Source organism: Trematomus bernacchii, unplaced genomic scaffold, assembly GCF_902827165.1.
Source record: "Trematomus bernacchii unplaced genomic scaffold, fTreBer1.1, whole genome shotgun sequence".
NCBI classification, from domain to species: Eukaryota; Metazoa; Chordata; class Actinopteri; order Perciformes; family Nototheniidae; genus Trematomus; species Trematomus bernacchii.
The window spans coordinates 5,260,728-5,274,493 of NW_022987342.1; the positions used below are offsets into that span (position 1 = coordinate 5,260,728).

The 13,766-nt window shown below is 40.3% G+C and overlaps 1 pseudogene; it reads right to left on the reverse strand.

The window, feature by feature from the left end:
* The window catches only part of LOC117481248, a 60,793-nt pseudogene that overhangs the window by 34,357 nt on the left and 12,670 nt on the right, over positions 1–13,766 (reverse strand).

Sequence of the window (13,766 nt, forward strand, 5' to 3'; positions counted from 1 at the left end):
TAGCTGGAGGACAACGCTGAGTTGACAAAACAGAAAGAGAAAGCTGTCTTTGACCTTGCCTTGTCCTGGGACCTGCCTGGTGTTACAAAAACCAACCGGAAGTGGCTGCATGAACGGCTTTTATTCCATGCTGTGGGTGACGTTGCATGCTACCTTTTTGAAACTGCAGATGTAATACTATGTTCAATAATGTCTGTTTTTATTTATTCTGCGAATAAGGACGAATGCTGCTTGGAGGACAAATGCAGTCGCAGGATACCTGCGCATCTTCATTGAAAAGGGTATGACAGTAATGAAGTATTTTTCTGAAATACATAATGAAAAATATAAAACAAATTTCACAAACTATGTACACATGTTGTCTTGTAAATGTATATAAATTGTGACATGCCCATTGCAATCCATAACCATGAATAGTCCTGTCCAAACTTTAATGATGTATTATTTTGAGGGACAAAACGCAGTATTAGCTGAGGTAGACAGTGCCCTTGGCAGGGAAGCTTAGTGAACAAAGTCATTGACTGGAATGAAACATTGTGTAATTAGCACTTAAAGGAGTACTTGATAGTCATTCTAACATCATCCTAGCCCACGGATAACACATTTTTGAATGCCTGTCATCCAAGCTTTTTTAAGTGATCTTTGAATGCAAAAAAACTAGGTTAAGAACTAGGTTAACATTTTTCACTTCTCCTTTCATAGCATCCTGTGCACAGCTCAAAGTACTCCTCCAATTCTGGACCGGATGGGAACTTCTACCCAGTGAACTGACGCTGAAAGTGGTCAGCAGCGACTTTCCCAAATCTGCAACGTGTTTTGAAACGCTCCGTCTTCCTGCACACTATCATGATTATGAAGCTTTCGTTACTGACATTCAGGCCTGCCTCAACTCCATAGAGTGGCGAAGTCCCTCCCCTTCCGGTGGACCTCCATGGGACCTTATTTCGGAAAAATTATGTATTGAAGTCAATGGAGAGAGAAAGATTATCTTTTGATCCCGTTTGAATTGTGCCACGAATTACACATGATGTTTGTCAATTTAAAAGATAATTTTGCAAGTCAAAAAAAAAAAAAATGTGTTGTAAAACTGTGAAGTAACACATTTGTTTGTGTGAAACGCTCAATGAACTACATCTCTGGTCTCACAGAACAACACACGTCACCAAGATGGCCGTCACTACTGTCTTGTCAACCAAACGATTGACGACCCTCACTATCACCACAATGAAACACGTCCTGAAGAATATGTCATGCAAAGCTGCCTGCCTGCCTTCCATTGATTCTCTCTGAACTGCCTGGTCTTTTTAATGTTTAATGTCAACCATTTGTGCAGATAGCATGAAGTAGAGAAGATCGCCGAAGACCGAATATTACAAGCTTCTGAAAGAAAATGGGTTGTTTTAACTCAAACATTTAAAAAAGTTAATTCACCGCTAATGTTTTGATGACTATGAACTGATTTTTAATATTGTGTATACAGTGTTCAACCACTTTGGGTCATATTGGTGATTGTACTCAAACATTTTTACTGAATCTGTCTGACGCTGGTCTGACGTCATCACGTATGTGCTCCGCCCCCGACGTGCCTGGACGTTCTCTCACCCATGCCTTCACCAGAGTAGAGATGGCAAATCCGGATCCTTTTACGGACTCAGGGTCTTCTGAGTCAGTCATTGAAGAGATCCGGATCATACGAGTCATTTGAGTCATATGAGTCAGCATCACCAAGACCGTAGAAATCCTATCGGTGAAACCGAAAAGTTGTTGCATTTCACGAGCATATTATTATTCCATATATTTTGAATATATATATATATTTGTATATATATATATATATGTAATATCTGCATGTATATTTTCTATTTCGACATGTATATTTTATATTTTATTTTATTTTTCTTTCTATTCTTGTATATTTTGTAGTTTTGTTTTATTGTAAAATGCCTTATGCTGCTGTAACAACAACAATTTCCCAATTTGGGATCAATAAAGTACTATCTATCTATCTATCTATTAAACTGACGTTATATTAACCTCCGCTACACAGTGTATTTTGCTTTAATAAAAAATGTTGATCACAAAAAAAAGGGTTATTTTGCGATTTGGCAAATCTGAGTCTGCTGTTGACTCGCGCATGAGGACGAGTCTGCTGGATCTCTGGATCTGCTGCTATATACGGCTCCGAGTCCGCACGAGTCTGCTCTGCTGTGTGTTGCACAGTGAGTCAGGATTTGCGAATCTGAGTCTGCTGTTGACTCGTACATGACGACGAGTCTGCTGGATCTCTGGATCTGCTGCTATATGGTTACGGCTCCGAGTCCGCACGAGTCTGCTCTGCTGTGTGTTGCACAGCGAGTCAGGATTTGCAAATCTGCGAGTCTGCTGTTGATAGCGCGGGAGCCGGGTGCTGGAGGAGGGGCTATGCTCGTGCACATGACGAGTATGGATCTCTGGATCTGCTATGCTATTACGGTTAGGAGCCGTCGGCTCCTCTGAGTCCCCACGAGTCTGCAGGAAGTTTCACTGATCCGCGTCCCCTCCCCTGAGCCAAACGATAACTTCTGGCAGGCAGCTATCCTGTATACTTGCTAAAGGGTAGGCAGATGGACTGGGGTACGTTGTAATGTGATTTTACATGTTGTAAAGAGAGTAGCGAGTGACGCAATTTATAGTTTTAATTTGTACGTCACACCAAGTGTGGGACTCAAGGACTCGGGTTAATGGAGAGGGGAGACTCATCACGACCAGCTCATTTCTAGGATCCGGATGAATCAGGACTTGCCCATCTCTACACCAGAGTCCGCCATTAGCTCCTCGCCTCGGTTGAAATCGCTCATACTTTTAAGAATACTTTCCCCACCTTGCTGATTGCACTCACTGCCGGAATCTTGATCCTTTTTTTGGCCGCACTACTCTGGTGAGTTACGTCTTGCCTTTGCACAGTATTTAAATGATGTTTTATTCATTTCTGCATTTAATGCACTTTGTGTCGCATGGTGTGTTAGTTTGATTTGAGCTCTTGTTAGCTAGCCTACATTTAATATCTGCCTCACTTGAAAAATGATTTAACTTACGTGTAAGACAGTATTTCTATATTGTTTTAAGTTATATCTCAAAGTGGAACGTTTGTGTTGCAAAAGTTCTCTGGAAAATTCGAACCTAAAATGGCGGCAGGCGGCACGTTTTCTTTCTTCTTTTTTTTTTACCGCATGTCTGGGCATGTTTTATTAACTTAGAGGCATAGAGGATTTACGTTCATTTGATCCACTACAATGTAGGGATGGGTATCGTTAAGGTTTTAACGGTACTACTACTTTTATCGATACCGCTTATCGGTCCGGTCTTTTAACGGTACTCTTATCGGTTCTTTTGGAGAGAAAAATTAGGTAAACTAACTATATGTTGTATGTCAGGGACTACGGATGGAAATTAGCTCAAAGCTAAAATCCGGCATATTTACATTTGAAGCATTATTTGTCTAAAGTGTTCATTAATGTGCATTGTCCCTATTCAAATAAACAATTAAATGAAAATTAACAAATTGTGAACAAAACTAACATTGCTTTTTATTTAAATTAAATACATAATATTTCACATCAATGTTTTAACAAATCATATTAAATAATCTGATGACAGAACTGTGAACAGAATGGCTGAAACTTTAACAAACTAAATAACTCAGTTCCCTCTAATCATTAACCCATGTTTGAATCATTGAGTTAGCTCCGTGTGTTGCTGCTAGCATACATAATATACCTGACGTGGAAACGTTACTCGTGGATGGGGCTACAGAGCTACTAGAGAGGCAGTCGAACCCGGTGCATTTCTCCGTCTGAACGTGGTGCACTTTTGCAAGATGTTTAGACAAATTGCTCGTGTTACCGCCCTGACATGCTAAACTCTTATTGCACTTTAGGCAACAAGCGAGACGGGTAAAGTTTAACCACACCTCGGAGCGCGTTCTCTCCGCCATCGTGTGTGTAAACTGCCCCGCCCCCTCGCACACAGGCGGGGGAGAGAGATCTCTCGTCTGGATTGGAGAGATCGAAAATACAAAAAATGACGCATTTTGCAGTCTTTTTGCGTATTAGAAACGGAGTTGGCAACACTAAAACTGCAATATAATGTTTGTGTAGCAATAATACACATGACATATTTTTTAGATGTCTCCAGTACCGATAAAAAGACCGATAACGTCGGAGCTTAACGGTACCACGGTCTTTAATAATTCAGCCCCGGGGCCCGTTTAATACCGGGGCTCGGTACCCATCCCTACTACAATGTACCATAACCGTGCATTCTGCATGTTTGCAAGCTAACTTGAAACACTAGACTATTCATTTTACAAGGTCATTTATACCTCCCAGCGTTTTCAAATACATGTAATTTAGCAAAGGTAATGATCGCAGTGATGATACTAATACTTCTAGAATCTGTGGAATCTCAGCTTTAATCTGATATCTTGTATGTGCAGTTACGATAAGTAATAAAGTATTTCTACCATGAGTTAGGCATTTTTTCGCTCAGGGCTAATTTAGACGCTTCTTGTGAGACTGTGTTTTGTTTCGGTAAAAATGGTTCGTATCGTCAGTTAGGTGAGTTTCGTTAAGTGGGTATGACACATTAATAGGTTTTTAAATGTTAAGAAGCCCTGAGACAAAGTTCGTGAACAAAAAGCCCTTGGTACCGGGGGCTGCCCGGCTTAACAGATTAATAGTCTAGTGTTTCAAATTAGCTTGCTTTTACAAACATTCAGAACGCACGGTTATGTTACAACGTTAGTGGATAAAATTAACGTAAATCCTCTATGCCTCAAAGCTAATAAAACATGCACAGACATGCATGCGGTAACAAAAAAGAAGAAAAGCGAGCCTCCTGCCGCCATTTTAGGTTTGAAAATAGTGTTTCTCAGATCATTTTGTGAAAACTTTGCAACCCAGCTAGCCTTCAATGTTTTTTCTCTTTAGGAAACTGAAGCAACTGGTGCATTTCTTGCCTAATAACTGGGTGAAGATGGTACAAGCCTTGAGCGATTGAGACTCCAAATCGTAGATGAAGTTACGAGGAGTGATAAAAACCTTCCCTTGATTGAAAAGTTAATGCAGACTACTTTTGCCCTGCAGCGCAATGAGATCATCAATGATGAGCTACCTGTTGGAGAGATCCTGGAACGCTGGCCTGCCTTGAAAATGGAGTCACAGGTGAAAATATTGTATTTATCACCACTATATAATTATTTTGTGTGCCTTTGTCACTGATAACTTTGACATGTTTACTCATATTTAGCATGTTATGTTTGTGTTTATCTCTGCTGCCTTCAGTCCACATGTACATTGTACTGTGAATGAAATAGTCATTTTATATTTTGGCAGATTTGTGCAGAGTTTCACAGGATAACAAACCTCAACCTGAAGAACCACTTCTATGCGGAGTTGGATAGACATGCCCCCCGTCTTCAGAGCCTGTTCAGGAAGAAGGCGGCAAGCAAAGGGAAGGTAGCTGAAGTTCTGAATCAGCTATTCGTCTCCTATGACGTCCAGGTGAGTCGGTTATGCCTCTTGGTGTTTTATTCTCATACTAGAGTGGATTATCTTTGTCAAAATGGTAATCTCTTCAGTCATGGAAGAGCCCTTTCTTGTGATATCAATTGTTGTGTGGCTATACTGTTTAGCATCCAAAGTAAAACAAAGATATGTTCTCACACTCAAGGAGCAAGGTGACGTCCATGTCCGATGTGCTGCTGTCCTCCGTGCTCTGCCTGCATATCTGCATGAAGATGACTCCACGTTTCTGTGGCATGTAAATCAGCATAATAACTGTTTTGAATGTATGTGACAGATCATCAAAAAATATAGTTTATCTTGTTATATTGTTTCAGGAGCTCAATCGCAGGAAGACAATTATTTGAATTTTTATAGGGAAAAAATTATAATAAATGATAGATTTAGTTTGAAAAAGTATGAACTGTCCTGGTGTCATCAAAGCTTGATTCTGTCACTGAGGTTATATTACTCAAACATTATCTCTTGTGTTGCTCACATCCCATTCAGGTTCTAGTTCCAAGATTTGAATATTGCCATAAGAATTGTAATTATTGTAAGGTACACAATGGATATGTTGAATATAATCTCCCTTTACTTCACTACTTTAGGATTTATTTGAAATTAAGCTCTTTAGGTTTCAGTGTTAAAAATGGGCTCACGTGATTTAATAAAATATACAATTAAGAGAGGGCTTTCTTTCCTGCAGCATCAGTGTTCAATACAAAATAATCTCTAGTGTTCCCCATATTTTTGTATGTGTAGTAGGGAGAGATTATACTGTAAATATATATTCAGTTGCCAGTTTATTAGGTACAACTAGCTAATAGTAACACAGTCTAATACAGTGATACAATAAATCCTACCCTTATGAAGGTTATAAATGGGTTTTTTGTAGAAAGCATTTATGGCAACTGATTGGTTATTTTGGAGGCTGAAGTTTCTGGGGCTGTAACATTATGTTGTACAATGCTAATAGGTGTTTCCTTAACCCTTTAACTGCCAGCGCCACCATTTGGTAGAGCACATTTTGTATCTTGATATCTTGTTAAAAATAAGAAAAAATAAGTTGAACTCCATCTGATTCAGCCAGCTCTACCATCTGGTTGACGTGTTATGCACAAAACAACCTCTAGATGTCACTGTGGTTCGAATAGAAAGCCCTTCAGCTAGCTTCCACTGAGAAAGTTGGCAATGCTAAAAATCACTGCTGAAGAAATCACTATTTTTGGTCAACTTTTGTAAGGTAACCATATCAATTTTGACACATTTTAGTGTCAGAGCACTTACTGAACATATTTAGATAACTTGATGCACAACAAAGTTTTAACAAGGGTGTAATCGGTGGAATTGGCTTTTTATGGTAAACTAGCAATATGACTTTTTCAGAGTTTCAGAGATGTTTTGCAATAAAATATGGTAAATAAATAGCTAGATTCATGGTAATATTACTAAATCTAGTACTGCCTTATGAGTCTCAGAGTGAAAGAGTGATAATAATTTATATAGCACCTTTCATGCATGGCATTCAGCCCAAAGTTGCACACAGATGAGCAAGTTAGGCCAACACAGGATGTAGACATTTGCTGTTAGGCCAGTGGTTTCCTGTTAGGCCAATTCAGCATATACAGTAAGATGAGCAAGTATTTTTTTTTATTATTAAAAACACTTTACATTACTTTTTTCCATTTTCTTTTTTTTACAATTATAATTTATTATCTTTTATGAATATATCTGGTTGTATATATTGCTCATTTTCCATAAAAGAAACAAATGTATTTGAGTTTGTGTTTTATTTGAGTTTGATGCGTACAAATACTGTACTGTATATGATTATTCTTGAAAATGCACTTTTACCATAAAAGGCCAGCTTGACCAGTTGGTAGAAGCTCATAAAAACAAAACTGTGTGGTCAGTCAAAAAAAAAAAAAAAATTATTTGTGGCCCATATGATAAAAAAATGCAAACAATTCATTTTTAATGCTTAATGAGTACCTTTCCTTTGGTACTTGCAGTACATTTTGATGTAAATATTTGAGTACTTTTACTAATAACTTGAGTTTTTTTTTTTAATATAATGTTGACGCCTTTACTTTATTTTAAAGATTTTGTGTTTACCAAGTTTAAATCCTCTAAAGCTACTCGACCTTTAACTGCGGCACTAATACACACACAATACTGATGCATTTTCTTTTAAGTGTCTATATACTTTTTAAATGTACTTTTACCTTTTCAATAAGAGTTGGAATTTACATTCACCTTCATGTAAAGTCAGTCAATGAAGACAGAGTCAGAGTTCATGTCGGAACCCAAGTGAACTTTATTGGGATTGTTTCCAATTGTGCGTGTGTGTGTGTGTGTGTGTTGTTGTTGTGAAAAGAGCTGAAGTTGGACAATGGAGGGTCAGTCTTCACCACAGATGTTTTCAGTGTTTCAGTACTCCTCCCCTTCTTCTCCTTCGTCCCCCACGCTGTCGGTGCCCACCTCCTCATAGTCTTTCTCCGGGGCGGCCATATCCTCTCTGGCCTCACGTTTCTGTGGCATGTAATGCCACAGAAACGTGGAGTCATCTTCATGCAGATATGCAGGCAGAGCACGGAGGACAGCAGCACGTCGGACATGGACGTCACCTTGCTCCTTGAGTGTGAGAACATATCTTTGTTTTACTTTGGATGCTAAACAGTATAGCCACACATATATATATACACAGACGGAGAGAGAGACAGAGGAAACACACTGTTCTTAATTCAAACAAATAACACAACCAACATTCTTACCAACTGGATAGTGGTACGGATGTTGTAGTTTCTGGTGATCCCCCGAACAGGACATGAGTTATTGCAGGACTTAGGCCAGATATGCAGGGTCCACTGTGTAGGAATGAATGGCCCATCATCCTTCCTAAATTGCCAATAAAGAAAATATTAATTTCATGCTTTTATTGGTCAGGAGAAAACATCTGAATAGCAAAGAACTGATTAAGGGCATGTGTCCACTGGCCGCTTTTTTCCTCAACACCTGCACTTTTCTTTTCAGTTGTTACCAATGAGAACAGAGTGTATGACCGCCTCGGAGCGCTTCAGGTTAAAAGTTTAACTTTTTAAGAAAGACTCTCCTGTCGTCATCGCCACTTTTCCCCAAACAGCCAATGTGGTGCTAATAAGGGAGGCGCGAGCATAAACACAATGGCCTATTTTCGGTCAGCTAAATAATTCAGGGTCAAAAAGGGGACTGAAGGCAACCTATCTCCTGCCTGCTAAAGGATATCCTAAAGTAAGCAAAACCGCTAAAGTGGTGATACTGGATCGAAGATATGTTGATATTTCAGTTATGTTGTCATAAAAACAAAACACCAGGTGCATTTTCCCCCCTCCACTGCACAGGAGCGTGCATCATCCCGGCGCTTCTGTCAGAAAAATAGCACTCAGTGGACACAGGCCCTTAAAACAGCAACGTTTTTTTTTTAGTTAAGACCCCACAGTACGACCCATCATACCTGCCACTAGGAACATGTCACTCTCAAGAAGGAATTGAGTGGTTGATGGAGTTAGGTGATCTGGCTCTCCTTCAAACATTCGCGTGATGTTGGTGTTCCCTGTACAGAATGCAGTGGGGTTTCAAATTTAAAAACAAGTGGAAAGCAACCTTAAACAAGTCCCCATTGTTTACCACAAAGCAAATACATGTTCAGCCGCAACATACCAAAATTGATGTGAAATCTAAACTGCAGGAGGGTCATTGATTTTGAGAGGAAGAACCTGTTGACATCCTCCCCAACAGCTGCATCCCCTATGGAAAGAAAGTTGCATGTTTTGAGTAAATTGTACAGGAAACACATTTTTATATTTTTCAACACTGACAGACCACCAGTACCTTCCAATTTATAATTGAGAGGGCTAGCCCACTCCGTCTTCTGAGCCTTGTAGAAGCAGATTAAAGATCTCTCCTGGTCTTCTGCCGAATCTCGCAAGTCCATTCTAAGCAGGAGCGCCTTTTTGTTTTCGTTTTGAGAGAGTAATTTGGACTTGTACAGCTTTGCAGCTTTATCCACATCTGGTTCAGACTTCCAATCTAGTAGTCTTTACATCTGTTTTATTCTATCTAAAATGTATAGTAGATGGTGACAGCTGAAAAACAGTACTTCAAATCTACCTTGTTATAGCCGTGCACCTTTTAACGTTGACAGCGGACTCCCCTAATGGATCCAAGAACTGGCACCTCTTTTGGCCTGGATACATAACCTATACAATCATGTCATGAGAGTAGAAAGAGAATATGTTAAAAAGTATGCATTGTGGAAAATCCCTCTACCACTCCAACCACCCTCAATATTCTTCATGCATTATATTAGTTTTTGTAAAAGAACAGTAAGATTTATAATAGTACTTATCACATATGTGATATTAATTAATTATTAAGACAGAACAAAGAACGGGAGGAAAGAAAAAAAAACGTTTTTATTTTATTTTACTCACAGGGAGATTACAGGAATATGTATTAATAATGCCTTGATTCCACTCACCGTTAATGTCCAGTGGTGGTGATCATTGACGATCCCCAAGATGACATCATAGTCCAATGGATCAATCTGAAATATATATTTAAAAAACACTTTAGAACTTTTGTTTCACTTATTGACATGGCTGGGATAGGTAATTATCAGTAACTAACTTTGAGCCTTGATGTGCCGTTATTCCACATTTTTGTCATCTCAAATGTGTCAATGAAGGTGGCTCTCTGTCTGGGGTTCTCCTGGTTGAAGTCCTTGAAAAAAAATGCATTTATTACCTGTAACAAAATAGTATAAAAGAGGTTCATCAATGTTATAAAAGAACAGCAAGGAAGATGTATTGTACCTACAATGCCTATTAATACACCATGGGCATATGTACATATTTTTTATATAAAGAATAACATTTAAGACCAACACATTCTGTATAAGTGCCATGAATTTTATTTAAAATGCTGAAAAGATCATACCTCACTCTCAAGCTCCATGTTTGGACCAATTTGCTTTATGTCCCAGTAATAAAGTTTATAAGGACCAATTTTGGACACCAGAACATGGCTCCCATTCCCTGCCCAAGCGTCTTTCACAACTGCAAGAACAATACAAAAACATTTCAACATGAATAAATACCACTAGTCTGTAAAGCATTCCAAGTCAGAGAACAAGCAGGTGTGTAAACATTTCTTACTTTTGTCTGGTAGAGTCTGGACCTGGGTGGGTGTAGCTGCTGCAGGTCCTGTGGCAGGTGGTGCTGGTGAGGATGGAGGTGGTTGTGTAGCTGCTGCAGGTCCTGTGGCAGGTGGTGCTGGTGAGGATGGAGGTGGTTGTGCAGCTGCTGCAGGTCCTGTGGCAGGTGGTGCTGGTGAGGATGGAGGTGGTTGTGCAGCTGCTGCAGGTCCTGTGGCAGGTGGCGCTGGTGAGGATGGAGGTGGGTGTGTAGCTGCTGCAGGTCCTGTGGCAGGTGGTGCTGGTGAGGATGGAGGTGGTTGTGCAGCTGCTGCAGGTCCTGTGGCAGGTGGTGCTGGTGAGGATGGAGGTGGTTGTGCAGCTGCTGCAGGTCCTGTGGCAGGTGGTGCTGGTGAGGATGCAGGTTCTCCAGCAAACACTATGACCGATGGTCTTGTCATTGGTTTTGCGACACCCTTAATTTTCTGTGGGATTCTTGGGCCCTCCTCTTTACAATGTTTCAGGTGATCTATATTGACTTTATGTATGAGGGCCCCTTTTTCCCTGAAGGTTTAAGATTGTAAATGGACCAAGAAAATTGGGCTCCAACTTACCTCCCTTCCTCTGCTGGCTGCGTTTGTTCTGCCTCCAAACTTTTTCTCCAACCTTAAAAACGGTCTTACGGCCCGTCCACACAGCAGCGTTAAAAAAATCTTCCAACGCTTCTGCCCATTCACTTTGAATGGGGTGACGTCGCTTTGCCTCACTTTTCGCCGAACTGCATTGTGGGAAGCAGAGCGGAGATTTCCAGGCATCTCAGGATTCAAAAGTTGAGCAATGTTCAACTTTTGAAGCTGAGGTGGAAGCGTCAGCCAATCAAATCCCGTTTATGCAAATCTGACAGTTCAAGCGCTAGCCAATCAACCCGCGCGTAAGCTGGGAGAGACATACCGCAGGTAATTTCCTCATATTCCAAAAAATGGAGGACAAATTAATTATAGCGGTAGGGAATCACCCGGTGCTTTATGACCAGTCCCTATTTACCTACTGGGATACAAACCGGAGGAGCCAGGCATGGAGGGAGGTGGCAGAGACAGTGGTAGGTTTTCGCCTGTTTGGGGAGTTTATATCCAGTTTACTTCGGGCTTTTTTGCTTTGTATGTCAGGGGCGGGAGATTCATGTGATTGGTTGTTGGTCGCGTTGCTCGCAAAAAATCCCCAAGCTTCAGATACGCCCACCTCCAAGATTTTTTTAACGCTGCTGTATGGACGCTCCGTTACCGCTAGCAGACTTCAGCCGTTGCCTTGTTTTTTCCTGGGCCCTTGTCACGTTCTCCCTGGCTTCCTTCAGGGTGTCTTCCAGGTGCAGGATTTCCTCTGTCAAACTCTCCTGGCCCACAACATCCTCCACACTACCATCAACCTTTGCAAAAAGTTGTAGAATTGCATTACTCTCATTTGCCAGAGATGACACAGAAATTCGCTGGTGACAAACTTGTATAATAGAGTGGCGAAGTCCCTCCCCTTCCGGTGGACCTCCATGGGACCTTATTTCGGAAAAATGATGTATTGAAGTCAATGGAGAGAGAAAGATTATCTTTCGATCCCGTTTGAATTGTGCCACGAATTACACATATGATGTTCGTCAATTTAAAAGATAATTTTGCAAGTCAAAAAAGAAAAAGGGTCGTAAAACTGTGAAGTAACACATTTGTTTGTGTGAAACGCTCAATGAACTACATCTCTGGTCTCACAGAACAACACACGTCACCAAGATGGCCGTCACTACTGTCTTGTCAACAAAACGATTGACTACCCTCACTATCACCACAATGAAACACGTCCTGAAGAAAGTCATGCAAAGCTGCCTGCCTGCCTTCCTTTGATTCTCTCTGAACTGCCTGGTCTTTTTAATGTTTAATGTCAACCATTTGTGCAGATAGCATGAAGTAGAGAAGATCGCTAGCGTTAGCGTTAGCATTTCTCCCCCTGGCTTAAATTGTGTATTATAGAATGATCACACCAGTGTGACAGTACTCTTCAAAGGGTTCACGAAATATGACTACTACTCTTACTGTTTAACATTTTGGGTTACTTAATGTTACTTCATGTTAAGGCTAATACAAATGACAAGGCTGTAATGCTAACTAACGTGCTAGCTACTAGCTAGCTTGATCCAGACACTCCTAGTCCTTTCATCAGACGGGAAGCGAAAGAACGAGCAAGACCCATTGCTGGTATGATAACAACCTGGTACTAAGCACACAGGCATCTTGTTAAAGTTATCTTATCTTAGCCAGCGCCATATAGATAGATTCTATCTATATGGCGCCATATAGATAGAATCCAGAGCTGTTTAAATAGTTGTTATTGCTTCATTACTTATGTACAAAACATACTTCTAAAATACTGTTACTGCTGGAGAGGTAGATTTGGGGACAATTTAGGCTGCAGTGTCTACCCAAATAGCCTCCCTATAACATTTCGTTTAAAAATGCTCAGCATGCACATAGGGCATAATTTGAACTGAGTTTCAAAGGAAATATCCAAAAATGATATTGAGCGGTCTGGCCTCGAAGCCCAAATACAGCACACTCTTGCCTACAAATGTCCCCCTCATTCTCCAGCAGGTCGTAAGTGCACTGTGTTCAAATTAGGAGCGGTCGGGACACACTGGACTAAACTAGCTAACGTTATATAAAGTAGTTAAAACTAGCTCCACCTGGAGCAGCTCCAACAGTAACATGCTGCATCAGAATTTATTATTATTTACATTTTATTGCACAACATGTACTTTTACTGCTGATACTTAAAGTGGACCTATCATGCTATATTTGAATAATATAGTGTAGGACCATACCTATATAAGGCATATTTATACTTTTTTTTTTTCAAAATACCAAACAGATCATGCATTTTAGCCATGCCTCATTTTGCTCAATTTGACATTTTTTAGATCTGTTTTAGCAAGGGTTGATTCTGTGAGCAACAGCACCATCTAAAGGCCTGGCATATGTACTACAACGTCTCCAGCGCTTTCGAACGGCAAT